The sequence below is a fragment of the Tupaia chinensis genome, unplaced genomic scaffold (genome assembly GCF_000334495.1).
Source record: "Tupaia chinensis unplaced genomic scaffold, TupChi_1.0 Scaffold000581_1, whole genome shotgun sequence".
NCBI classification, from domain to species: domain Eukaryota; kingdom Metazoa; phylum Chordata; class Mammalia; order Scandentia; family Tupaiidae; genus Tupaia; species Tupaia belangeri.
In genome coordinates this window covers 1,388,157-1,402,437 of record NW_006160097.1, presented here as the reverse complement: position 1 = coordinate 1,402,437, position 14,281 = coordinate 1,388,157, and the positions used below count along the sequence as shown (strand labels likewise).

General features: G+C 37.6%; 1 pseudogene; it reads left to right on the top strand.

The window, feature by feature from the left end:
* Positions 1–11,855: 11,855 nt before the first annotated feature.
* Positions 11,856–14,281, top strand: part of LOC102502439 (pre-mRNA-splicing factor SPF27 pseudogene) — a 2,728-nt pseudogene continuing 302 nt past the window's right edge.

The following is a 14,281-nucleotide window of genomic DNA, read 5'->3' as shown; positions in this document are numbered from 1 at the left end:
GTCTTCGCATGGCCTTCTTCTCTGTGTGTCTCCGTGATTGTTGATCTCTTCTCTCTACAAAGACCTAATTACCAAAAAGTTAGCATTTTAGCATTCCAGATGTTCATGAATTTGGGGTGGGGAGGACAGTATTTAACCTGTGTATTCTTCAATATCTTTGAACAGAAAATCATGCTCTACATGACAGTAATAATCCTGGAAGGGAAATCCGTGAACGCTATTAAAATCAAATTATTTTAACTCATAATAGGGCCCCACATTTTGAGGAGTTTCACATTTCTTTGATAAAACTACTGTAATTGGGTCAGATAGTAGCATGGTGGTTAAAGTGCTGGATCCCACAGGGCTGACTCTGCCATTTGAGTCCCGGACCTTGATGGCTTGGAAAACACACTGGGTGTATGCAAGTGCCCAAAATCCCAATAGGAGAACGGAGAAGAAGAGAACATGGTGTGACCATCTCTCTTGGAGCATGAGTTCTCACTTTCCCTCTCTCTCTGTCTCTCTCCAATGAGTACACCCACCCTGTGGCAAACAAATCTAAAACAAAACAAAACAAAACAAGTATAATTTATCTGGTTGAGATTAAAGAAAGCATGAGTGGACTAGTCTCACCGAGTTGTGTTATGAAATAAAAGTTAGCTTTGTCATATGAATTTGGAAGATTAATTTATTGATGTTATTGGAAAGGTGTAGTAGCACAGGAATGAATAAGCCTTGAATATATACATTTTCTTATATTAAAATTGTCTGACACAATTCTTAGGAAAGATTGTTACTTGACAACTTTTTCAATATCTTCTACTATTATTAATTTATTTAACCTAAATACAGGCCAATTACATTTACGTATACTTTCCTATGGATGTATTATTTCATAAAGATGTTATATGTAACATAATGATTTGAAAATTTTTTCCATATCTTTTTTTTTTTTTTTTTTTGAGAGATTTTCGTTATAGGGCGCGTGCGCTCGCCAGACAGACAGAGAGAGACATAGAGACAGAAAGCGAGAAATCACCCCCCAGGGGGGATGGTCACGCCGCAATCCCTTCTCCTCCATTCTCCTCTCGGGATCTTGGGCACGCACGCACACGCGCCCGGCGTGAGTTCTAAGCCACCGGGTCCGGGACGCGAACCACGGTCAACTACGTGGGAGTCCAGCGACATAGCCATTACGCTAACTGCTGGTTCCCTCCATATCTTTTATACACTTTTAAAGTTTATAAGGCTTTATCTATTGCTTTTTAAAAAAGATTTTAAGAGATATTTTTGCTATAGGATGTGTCGATGGAAAAACTAACCAACTGCAAAATTAATAATTAATAATTAATGTGGTTTATTTCCAAGCCAACTGTGAGTGACCTAGGCCTGGAGAAGAGGCATACATCTCTTTTCTCGGGGTGATCATGAACAGAAGTTCCTTTTATTTGTTTTTGAGATCGACAGACAAAATTTAGTGAAAAGATTTTCCATTGGTCTGGCCCAAAAAGGCGGGACATGTAGAAGCGGGGAGCTTGTAGGTTATAGGTGGGTTCCACAATTCTTAGGTTGGTGATTGGAAGGGAAGATCTGTGTCTTAGTTAAAGAAAGGCTTAATCTACATCTCAAGGAAAAGGGAAGTTCTGTGTCTTTGGAAGAGATAAGCAAAAGAATATACTGTAATCAGTTGAAATATACATCTCAAAGATACTATGCCAGGACCAGGAGGTAGGAAGAATCCTGTTAATAGAAAATAAATGGTCTGGGACCAGCAGGTGGCGTGGTGGTTAAGGCGCTGGACACTCCCACATGGCCAACCAGGGTTCAAGTCCTGAATCTGGTGGCTTCCTTTCTCATTTCCTCTCTCTCTCACTCTCACCCTCTGTCTCTTTCTGCTCAAACTACAAAATAAATGAATGAATAAATAAAATAATTATTTTTTAAAAAAAGAAAAGAAATGGTCTGTTAATGTTTGTGGGTATGACTTCCCTAGTACCCTTTTGAAAACATTTTGAAAAAATAGGAAAAGTAGTCAGACTTCTGTCCACAGGTGTATGCGCTCACTAAAGAGACAGAGAGATAGAAAGTGAGAAATCACCCCCTGCGGGGATGGTCACACCACAATCCCTTCTCCTCCATTCTCCTCTCAGTGTCTTGGGCACGCACACACACACACACACATGCGCCCAGCATGAGTTCCAGGTCCAGGACTCAAATCACACTTGACTATGTGGAAGTCCAGTGATGGAACACCATCTGCTAGTCCCTCTATCACTTTATTTTTTATTGCCCTTACCTTATTTAAACTTTTCTCCTTAGGCTTAACAGAAACTATTTTCTTTTCCAAGAACAAGTTTTCAAATGGATGATAGTAAATGACATACAAAATCTTTCTTTCTCTTTTTTTTTTCTTTTTTTTGGAGAGGTTTTTTGCTACAGGGTATGTAGAAAGCAGAGACAGAGAGACAAAAAGCAAGAAATCATCCCCCAGGGGAGATGGCCACATCGCAATCCCTTCTCCTCCACTCTCCTAGTATCTTGAGCACACATGCACACACATCTGGAGTGAGTTTAAGCCACCAGGTCTGGGACTCAAAACGCAGTCCAGCAACATAGCCATACACCAACTGCTGGTCTCGTCATCTTATGAGATGCAATTGAAGTGATGCTACAGGTAGATTTATAGTTTTACATGCTTATATTAGGAAAAAGAAAGCATAAAATTTGTGTACTATATATCTTACTCAAGAAGATAGGAATTTATCAACAAACCAAACCCCAAAAAAATGATATACAGAAAATGGTAAAAATATAATCAGAAAAAAATTAAATGGAAGTTGAATGCACAGTAGGAAAAAAAAATTAAGTTAAACACTGATTTCTTGGGAAACAATAATATAATTGATGAACTCTTGGAAAGACAGAACATCTAGAAAATATATCAGCTCTCCCAAAAGAGAGAATTTAATTTAAGAAAAAGTATTTTAAAAATATTTTAATAGCTATTGGGTATCTAAATTGGCAAAAAGAGAACCATAAGATACACAAAGGTAGTAACTTCAGGAAGTAGCTCATCAGCAAATTTGGAGATGAAATCCCACATATCTGGGACTGAGATTTTTGAGGCTAGGGCACTGTTTGTTGCTGATGCCCTAGAAATTTTAAAAACAAACCCCAGAAAACTGAAATTTACATATAAAAATAAAAAGTGGCTATAGTTGGCTGGTACTAGAGGATTTGGGGGATTGTAATGAGGCTAGATTTGGAAATATTTGAAAAACTGCTGGTCGAAAACAATTGTTACTATGGCAAAACTTTGCTCATTCATGAGAAACGAAGTGTTTCTCAGGTAATAAATGCAGGAACAGAAGGCAAAACAATAAGTAACGTATCCTTTTTATTGTCTTTTCAGTTTCTCTGTGGTGATCCTACTATCAGAACCTAACTGGGAAGCAGTTGGCAATGTAGGAACAATAATAAAATCGATGGCTTGCAGAATTCTAAATCTAGCATTACAAAGCAGGAGAGATACACGCAAAATAGAAACAAGCATGAACCTAAAGACTGTGACTTCAGAATCACTGCAGCTAACTGGATCAAGTGTTGGTGAGAATGCAGAGAAACTAAAACTACTGATTATTGCTGGAGAGGCACTGGAATGAGCAGGGGATTCCATTCTTGCATTGGTAGAGTGCAGTGTGAGTCAAGTGACCTCATATTAGATTTTGTTAAAAGGCAGGAAGATACAGCCACATTTGAATGTTGGTACAAAACACATGTTAGGTTGTAATTCATGGTTGTTGTCCCCCTACCTTAAGAGAACAATGGGATAAAACCATATGGTTGTCACAATTGATACAGAAAAGGCATGTGACAAAATTCAACATATTTTTATAATGAAGAAAAATCAACAAATAGAAATAAAAGGAAATTACCTCAAAATAATAAATTTCATTTAAGAAAAACCTACAGTGAACATCATACTTAAAAGATCAAAAACTAAATGTTTTTCCTTTAAGATCAGGAGCAAGGTTAAGATGCTTTAGCCAGACCAATTAGACAAGAAAAAGAAATAGAAAAAGGAAAAGGAAGAGGAAAAGAAATAGAAAAAGAAATAAAATGCAACCAAATTATAAAGGAAGAAGTAAAATGATCTGCTTGCATATAATATGATCTCATACATAGGAAGCCTGAATTTTCCACACACAAAAAAAATTGTTAAAACTTGTGAATGAATTCATAAAGGTTCAGGATGATCAGAAATTTTGAAGGCACCTAATTAGAAAATTGGTGCTAAGGAGAGCTGTGAAAGAGATATATGGACAGATGTTTCTGAATTGGCACCAAGTGTAAAGACATTTGTGTACAGGGACCAGCAGTTGGCATAATGGCTATGTCGCTGGACTCCCACATAGTCGACCACTGTTTGAATCCTGGACCCAGTGGCTTAAACTCACACCAGGCACATGTGCGTGTGTGCCTAAGATCCCGAGAGGAGAATGGAGAAGTGATTGCAGTGTGGCCTGCGGGGGTGATTTCTCGCTTTCTGTCTCTCTGTCTCTTTCTGTCTTTCTGGCTACCGCACACGCCGTATAGCCAAAACCTCTAAAAAATATATATTTGTGTACAAAACAGATGTTATCAAAGAATCGCTTCAGTAGAGGAGGATATGCATAATCATAAGAGGACAGTGCATAGATACTGTGAACATTGGTTGGACTCCCTTGCCTGCAATGCCTTTATGAACTTATAAAATGCTTAAGCATAGCGATATTCTACATAGTATTGCTTTTGACCAAGGAACTCATCTGACAATAAATAAAATACGGCCAGGATTTATATTTAAATTCACGGGTCTTGCCTTATGCTCCATTTACCCTAAAATAACTGACCTAGGTGAAATGGACTTTCGAAGGCTCAGTTTTTTTAAAGTACCAGCTTGGAGTCACACCTTGGTGAGCTGATATAATTTCCTCAAGGACACTCTAAATTGTGAACAATATACAATAGATTTTCAAAAAGTTAATAGAAAATGAGTTTTATGACAAAACTATGCAAGGCTTTCAATTTTTTTTCACACTGAGATAAATGAATATTTTAGTTCAATTGTTTTCATAAACTTTTGGAATATCCTAATGTCTGTTCCATTACTCAAAATAATAACAGAAATCACCTGAAATGGAGTGATTTATAACCGTAGTTTAGGACCAACTGGTAGCATGGTGCTTAAAATGGCTGAATCTCACATGGCCAATTGTGTGGTTCAGGTCTCAGACCCAGTGCTTGAAAGCAAGCTGGGCAAATGTGTGCATATAGCCTCAGAGGAAAATATGCAGTATAAGGGATTGTGGAGTGGATATCCCCCGGGGGGGGGGGGGAATGGGGGGATACTTTCTCTCTCTGTGTCTCTCTCTCTCCAGCAAGCACATAAAACCTTCTATCAAGTTAAAAATAATGATAATTAAACAAACAAACAAACAAACAAAACCCAGAAGTATACTCAGTTCATGGTTTGGAGGTCCAAGGTTTGGGAGCAGTTGGTGGACATCTGGGAAGTGTTTTCCTGTAGTGAGTAACATTGTGAGAGAACTAAAATGTGCATCTTTGGGTGTTCCTCAATCACTCTCTCTTTTCCTTTCTCTCTCCCCCTATAAGCCCACCAGGAGTTAATCATTGGGGCCCCATCACCCGGAAGTATACTCAGTTCATGGTTTGGAGGTCCAAGGTTTGGGAGCAGTTGGTGGACATCTGGGAAGTGTTTTCCTGTAGTGAGTAACATTGTGAGAGAACTAAAATGTGCATCTTTGGGTGTTCCTCAATCACTCTCTCTTTTCCTTTCTCTCTCCCCCTATAAGCCCACCAGGAGTTAATCATTGGGGCCCCATCCTAATCACTTAATCACTCACAAAAGTCCTACTATTTTAAATCATGGAAGGTATTAAACTTCCTCTTAATGTCTTCACAATAAAATCTCAACACATAACATTTGGGGGAACACAAATGATAGCACCTTGTATACTGCTGCTTGCCAGGATTAGTGGGTTTGAGAATCAAGAGCGTATGTAAAACAATGGTTCTGGGACCAGCAATTGGCATAATGGCTATGATACTGGACTCCCATGTAGTCGAATGTGGTTTGAATCCCGGACCACATGACTTAAACTCATGCCAGGTGTGTGTGCATGCATTTCCAAGATTCCAAGAGGAGAATGGAGAAGAAGGGATTGTGGTGTGGCTATTCCCTGGAGGTGGTGATTTCTCACTTTCTGTCTCTCTCTCTGTCTTTCTGTTGAGTGCACATGCCCTATAGCAAAAAACTCTCCAAAAAAAAGAACGGTTCTACTTACTATTATCCCTAATGATTCACTAGTAAAATTGCATCTTCCTGTTCTGGCAATTTTGGGTATTGCTGGTCTAGAAATTTTAGATTCCAAAGAGGAATGCTTTCGTCAGGAGATGTGACAAAGATCCTATTAAACTGGAAGTGGAGACAACCACGTGTTCACTTTGGGCTTCTCATATCATTCAATCAACAGGTAAATAAGAGGTTATTCTATTAGGCTGAGTGGTAGTTCTTAATTATCAAAAATAAATTGGGGCACACAAGTCAACAGGGCTAAAGAAGAGTATACCTGGAATGAATAGATCACTTGCAACACCTTTTAGTATTCTTTCTTTCTTTTTCTTTTTTTTTTTCCCCATTTTCCTCCTTCAGTTTGTGCACATCAGAACTAGGTTTGTATTTAGTTCTGTGACAAAGAGCTCTAGCTTCTTCTTCAGGACATCCATACCATCAATGTTGTGAGTTTGGAGGCAACAAAAGACCAATAGGATCTCTGTGTACTCATGGTTCTACTCAACTTCTCAGTTTCTAATTTGTGTTTACTTCTCTGTTTCATGTCCTTTCCTAAACTATCTCCTCTTCTGACTGGAGGCTGCAAAGGAAATACTACTCCCACAAATTGCAGGTCAATACCTTCTAATAAATACCTTATAAATACATTTATCATACATATATTCTAGAAATTCTGCTTCTCTGGTTGAGCTTTGATTTGTGTGTCAGATTTCTGAATTGTTCTAACTTTTCTCTACTGACTCCTCTCTCCTGACCTGGTCCTTATTTGTTCATATTCTCAATGGTTTTTAGCTTTGACCCTTCTCTCTTTGACACTTTCCTTTTTACATATTCTTTATAGATAAGCTCATCATTCCCATTCTATTCTATTAACTCTCACATATTTTCTTAATTTTTAAATTGTACTCCAAACCCATACATCTCTCTTGAGTTCGAGAGTGATGTTTTGGAGTGTCTCTATTAAGAGGTGTTCCATAGGCATCCTAGACTGCATATTTCCAAAAATAAGTTCATATTCCCATAGCATCACTATACACCCAGTAACAAAGTCATAAACCAGTGTCAACTGCAGCACTGATCGCAAAGCTTAGTAATAATTATGTACTGCCAGCTCCACTAGACTGCAAAGATTGAAGGAAGACACCAGTGCGTTAATTTTTTTATCCTCAAGCAGTCAGCATTATGAATAGTACTTTGTAAACACTTAATACATGTTTAATGAAGGAATAAATGAATGAGCAAATGACTAAATGAGCAGATGTATACAGAGAAAAACATTTCAGAGATTTAAAAAATAGAAAAGGTAGCATAGAATAGGAATAACACATAGGCACTATGAAAAGGTTATAACTTAGGGCCAGCAGGTGGTGTGGAGGTTAAGAGCCCACAAGGCCGGATGTGTAGTTGGAGTCCTGGACTTATAGCTTAAAAAAAACCACACTGGGTGTGTGAGCATGCATGCCCCAAATCCCAAGAGAATGAAGGAAAGGTATTGTGGTGTAGTTATCCCACCCAGGAGTTGACTTTCCCTGACTTAGTTTCCCTCGGTCTCTCTCTCTGTGTCTCTCTCTAATGAGCACAGACACCTATGGCAAAACTAAAAAAAATAAAAAGCTATACTTAAAGAACTAAGTGTTTGGAATAATATTCCAAAAGTTGTAAACACATAGTTTTCCTAAAATATTATTTAACCGAAAAGTTTCAGTGAAGAAGTACTACTACTGAAAATGGTTAGCATTTCTCTGCACTTTAGTATTAATTGAATTTTGTACATAAAGTGCTTCAGGTGTTTAATTCAGATGATGACAGTATGTGAAGCTCAGAGATTTATAACAGTGGAAGTAAACTTTCATAGACCAAAAAACGTTTTCATTTTCCTAATAGAAATTTTATAATTAAATACAGTTTATGCTAAATAATCATAATACTGTAGAACATATTTGTTTTTAGATTAGGGATAGCTGCAGAATCTTTATTAACTAGTGAAGGTATAATTTGTATTTGTGTTATCAGAGAAACAACTCCAGTTGTCAATTTATCTAGTAGAAAAATAATTAAATGCCTAAATGCAAACAGAATAAAAAAATATAAGATTCTGTCTTCAATTTGCATTAATATAATTGCACTCCATGGCTCACTTATCAAATTATTTTTCTCCGAAAAAGCTATTTCTTTACTGTCACACATTAATAACAAAACATAATCACTATTACTTCCAGAATTTTCCAGGTCTGAATCTTCAGGGACACTATCCAAGGGAAATACTTTGTTTTGGGTGCTACTGATACTGTGCATAAGTTTTATAGAAACTATTTACCATATTAATTATATTTAATTTGGACAACTAGTATTAATACATTTTTGCATTTTAAAATTATTCACAAGGTTATATCAAATACAGAAACACAAGACATCAGAGAGCACAAATCTCAGAGTGGGTTGGAAAAAAAAGATATTGCCAATTCATTTATTATGATCTTATGCCCTGCGATAGTTTTATTCTGTGTTTATTTTGGTGCAAAATTTTTAAAAATCAATTTGTAGTTTTTTCAAATACACATCTTTCATGAAATTTTAAAATGCCCCTCCTACCTTCACCAAGGGACATAGTATTCATGTATTATTTTGCCATTACTTCCAGTTCAAAGTCTATAAACTGACTCTATAGTCTCTGTGTTAGTTCTGGAGATGTATAAAGTAACAAAGAGAAATTATTTGCCCACACACCCAAAATGCAATGGTGGAATAGAGACTGGAAAATTCCAATGAATGATACTATTCAAAAAGAGAAAAAAATTGGGAGATAAACACTTATCCTGAAATTTCACTGAATAGAAGTTGTTGCTAACTGAAGGTAAGGAATATTCCTTGGTTACACTCTGATTTTGTCATGTGGGAATTCTAATTCAGTCTTCCCTTTGGCTCTTATCATGCCTTCTAAAGTCTTGCCTTAAATATATCTAAAGAGAGCATTAGAAAATAGGCCCTTATTAAAAGATGAGCACAAAATACCTCCTCTCTAGCAATCATTTGAATTGATTAACCAAAGAATTAATGTTGGTTAAAATGAATCATTGCTTATTGTAGAGTGCATTAGACAATAGCTAAATACAGAACTTCATTAACATTTATGATAATAAGATTAAAATGTGATGGTTATCCAAAAAAACAAAACAAACAAAAAAGATGAGCACATCTCTCCACCTGCTCCTTACCTCCAAAAGATAGGGAGACAAGTGTCATTTCACATCCAGTTACAGTGTCTTTATTTCAAGGCTGATAGTTCTTTTAGCAATACTTAGGCTGCTTCTCACCTATTTGATTCCAGTCAGCTCCATGAACTAACGACCATATCGAGAGTTCTTTCTGAGACATGCTTCTCTCTTTCCTAGACCTAAGGTCAGTCATCTACTTATCAGGCTTTGCTGGAAGAGCTATACCCTCATCTTTTTGTCCAGACTTTCAAATTGTTCAGTTGAAAGGATTTACTAAAGATACCTTATTTAATTGAAATGTCTTAACAATGGTATGATGGCCACATTCTTGAAGAGGACAATTTCTTTTTTTTTTTTTTTTGGAGAGGTTTTTCGCTATAAGGCGTGTGTGCTCGCCAGACAGACAGAGACATAGAGAGAGAAAGCGAGAAGTCACTCCCCAGGGGGTATGGTCACGCCGCAATCCCTTCTCCTCCGTTCTCCTCTCGGGATCTTGGGCACGCACGCACATGCACCTGGCGTGAGTTTTAAGCCACCGGGTCCAGGACGCGAACCGCGGTCAATTACGTGGGAGTCCAGCGACATAGCCATTACATTAACTGTTGGTTTCCAATAGGACAATTTCTTGATTAATTGACTTTTGTAGCCCAAATGCCTTCTCACTTTTATCTTACACAGCTAGAAGTGAGAATCAGTCAGATCTTCCAACTCTAAAAGTCTCTAAAATTGTGCATGCTCTATTCCCTGCATTACTGCTTGCAAAGTGACCAATTAGTGGGTTGTTGGAAAAGTCATGATGTGTTTGTTTATGCAAGAATGCATCATGACTTTTCTGACAACCCAATACTTCCCGACTCCATCTCTTTATTGTACTACTTTGTCAACTGTAGCCTGTAGTACTTAACATACTCTCTGTCATTTCACTGCAGTCTTTGAGCTCATCAGAAACATTAATTGCTTTCCAATTAATTGGACTAAGTGTCTCAACAAATGTTCCAGCACTGAATTGTATCAATTGTCATCCTTCTAGCCTTTGGTAATAATTACTTAGTCACCTGTTGCCTGGATCAATGCTACATATTTTAGGATTTTTATCACCACAGAAAAGAGAGAGAGAGAGAAAGAGAGAGAGAGAGAGAGAGAGAGAGAGAGAGAGAGAGAATGCATCCCCCCAAAGGCATCTGGCCACACTGCTCTGCTGACCCAGATTCAAAACACTGTCAGTCATGTGGAGGACCTGGCCTTCTATGCATAGCAGTTACCTACTATGCTACAGGGTGGTCCAGGATTTTAATCATAACATGGCACCACAGTTTCAGTACCAAAGTCTGACTTTAGTAAGGTGGGCTACATTACACCATGTTAACAAACTATTAATACTTCCACATATGGTGACTTGAAAAAAAAGGTTTATTTCTTATTCTCAATATATGTCGACTGCAGATCAGCAATGGCTCTGTTCCAACTAGTTCTCACCCTGACACCCAAGCTGGTAGAGCAACCTCCATCTAGAACACCATTGACATTGCAGCAAAGGGAAGAAGGAAAATGGCATATGTCAGCCTCTAAAGCTTTGACTTGTGCATAACACATTTACTTCTCACATCTCATTTGCTACTAAAGCGAATGATCTCATCAAGCCTGAAATTAATAAGGCAAGTAGTAATATTTCTTTCTAGGAAAACATAATCTAAAACACATACCAATCCTACTTCTGGAGCTCACATTTCATTTAGCAATATGTCTCCTGTATCATGACTTCTTTTTCTAGATAATCATCTCTGGTCTAGCCATCCCTGCTTAACATATAGGTCACATACGTTCTCTCGAACTTTATTGTGCAAAAATTAAACTTTTACAATTTGACATTTTGGTTAATATTTCATGACATTTACATCCTGTAACCCTGCTTTTTATTTATTAAAATTTACTTATTTATCTATTTATTAAAATTTGACCAGAGAGGGACAGAGTGAGAGAAAGAGAGGGAAAGTGAGAAAGCAAACTGCCAGGTGCGGTACTCGAACTGCAGTCAGCCATGTGGGAGTCTAGTGCCCTTAGCCACCATGCCAACTGCTGGCCCAATAATCCTGCTTTTTTAAGAACATTTACAAAGGTATCTCTTGACTACCTTTATTATTATTGTTACCTCTAGAAATTTAGGTCAATGGAAAAAAAATGAGTTGCTAGATTTTGCATTCTTGTTAATAATGGTATTTCAGTGTACCTATTTATCTTATTATCAACTGTTGTCATTCAGAATAAAATATGAAGAAAACATAGATGAACCTTAGGTTCCCCGGATGGTGGGCACAGATTGGTGGCTAGAGTTTGTGATGGATGCACTGTCTTATTTTGATCAAGGTTATGAAGAGTCTAATATGTGCAGAATGGCTGCAGTGCCAGTGGAAGAGAAAACTCCGAGATAACAACCAGGTAAGAATTACCTGAGCAACCTGATAACTCCCCTCATGCCCCCAACTACATGTCAGTTTTTGAAAATGACATCATAAGAAATGAATTTAAAAGATTGGTTGCTTGACAACCATTTGAATTGCTCAGTATGAAACAGTGTGAACTTACAGCCCCATCCTTGGGGTGGCAAGAATTACCATCACATGGCAAAGATGTATAAACAATTCTTTGGTCCAGTTAGAACATCAAGCTGTTTGAACTGGGAATATGGAACTAATGTCACAGCATGGATACAATGTCTAGAAAGTACATAATGATAATGTAGCTCATATGATTGAACATGGATGAAAAAAGCTTCAGAAGTTAAGGAAACATATTAAAGATTTAAATTGGCAGGGAAAGATCATACAATTCATGGTTGGATTTAAATTGAGAGAAATGGAGTCAAATTGGGTATCCCAGTCAGTAAGAATTACGAGAGTGAGCAAACTATTGTGTACCTAGAAAATGAAATCTATCAAACTAAGCAGCAACATGGACAGGCTCACAAAGAAAACATTTGGCAAAATCTGAAAAACAAATTAATTTTGTGTGTACAAAGGAAGAAAAGTTTGGCTTTTAGAAAATATCAGGCATCTGAACTTTGGCAAAACTATGAAGGACAATAGCGTCTCATGGAAACCATCGTTAAAATGTTTTGAAATTGTAGAATGTATGTATCATTGTATTAATTCTATTTGTGCATCTTAGAAAAATTCAACATGGGAAAAATATTGAAAGAATACTTCTCTGCCTTCCAATTTCTTTGTTGAAAACCTATTACTTATTACTGTTAAGTTTCTTTGTTCACCTCGAAATATTTTCCATGTTTTTCATGCTAATCTTTTGAGCATTGCCACACTCTTTGCCCTAGTCTATAAGGTCGATATCAGAAGGATCTTTATCACTTCTCTGACCTTGTTCTCACCTTCTTTCTTATGGATTAGCCACACAGGCCTTCCTTTTCCTGTTTGTTGTTGTCATGAACCTCAAAATCATTTCAGTTGCCACTTGGGATGTTGTCCCCCCAGATCTTTACCAAATTATCTTCTTTTCATTCAAGTTTCAGCTCAAATATCCTGAGGGGGACTTGGCCATCCTAATTTAAGAAACTTCTATTTCTCCTGTGTCATTTTTCCCTCTCCTTATATTATTGGCTATCAAAGTATCTTTTTGTTTGTTTTCTTTCCATGAGAGAGAGGAAGAGGGACAGTAAGAGAGACAGTGACAGACAGACATCCCCAACAGGATTTTCAGCTGATCTACTACACAGGTACGTGGCACCTGGCGTGATCAAGGAGATCCTGGAATGTGAGCCTAGGACCTTATCCATGTGGGTCCATTTGCAGTATCTCTGTATCACCACTTAGCCATGAAATTATTTACTCTTCTCTCTACTAACATTCTTATATTCAACAAGTCAGCAAGTCCTAATTGTTCTACCTCCTAAGATCTCTGGGATCTTTTAGTTATTACATTTCCTGTCATAGTCTAAGGTACCATTACCTCTCACGTTGACTATTACAATGGCTCCTCCCATTTCAAGCTTATCCCTTCTAATCTAGTAACTATAGACAAGATAATCATTTAAAACCACAGATTCTTGTATTTGCTGAACTTCTCAAAACTCTCTGCATAAAACGTGTGATATGTAAGTGGTCATTGGCACAGCAGATATGATCCCTACCTTGCTCTCTTTCTTCAAGGTCCAGTCATACCAGACTTCTTTCGCCTCCTAAATTCTCACTAACTAGCTTCAGACCTTCACAAGTGTTACGCTGCTCTGTACACTTGTGTCCTCCATTTTCACCCTGCTAAGGTCTACTCTTCTTTCAGGTCTAACATTACTTTTAGGGAGGAGCCTTCTACTCTTCCTAGTTTCAATTATTTCATTGGTAATTTGATTAATATTTTAAACTACATATGAACTTGGTGGGAGTTCTGTTTTTTTTCCCATAGCGCCCCATACAGCCTGCCCCCATGAAAGACTTTTTTTTTTGTTTTTTTTTAAGATAAGTGAAAATTGGATTGGAGATGTGGAGAAGACTATGTGTAGGGCCATGACCACCGAAAACACACTTTCAAGAAAGCAATTTCAGGACCAGGGAGAGGGGATAGTGGCAAGTCGCAAAGGGTCTTTATGGCGATTAACATTCAACCAAGGGCTGGGACTTGAGGTCTAGAGATCACATTGACAAGATTGCTGTCATCTTTAACTTATTTAATTTCTGCCCGTTAGCAACAGCCCAAGACAGGAAGCAGCTGTAGTCTTCTG